We start from the raw sequence: 382 nt of genomic DNA on the forward strand, positions 1-382 counted from the left end.
TAACAGCCCCTGCACCGAATGCCCTCGACACCTGCCTGCCTCTGCTCCCGCGTATCCGAATTCAATACGAAGACAGGAGAGACGCACCGAACGTAATGGCCAGAGCTTTGTCTTCGTTGTTGTTCCGTCGTCCAATTACGTCAATGAACCCCGAAAGAGCTAATGGCTTTGGTGCTCGGAGGCTACTGACCGAGCCGACTGTGTTTGGGGCGAGAGGGTCTGCTAATGTTTCCGAAGTGTTGCACTGATGTAATGGCAGAGGTTGTGTAAGAGAGATTGGTGGATAGTAATGGAAGAAGGAAGAATGGTGGTAGAAAGTGATGGAGTGTTGATAGGGTAGAAGAGGAGATGTTAATGTTTAAGTGTGTGTTGTGGTGATGGG

The sequence above is a fragment of the Penaeus monodon genome, chromosome 29, assembly GCF_015228065.2.
Source record: "Penaeus monodon isolate SGIC_2016 chromosome 29, NSTDA_Pmon_1, whole genome shotgun sequence".
Classification (NCBI taxonomy): Eukaryota; Metazoa; Arthropoda; class Malacostraca; order Decapoda; family Penaeidae; genus Penaeus; species Penaeus monodon.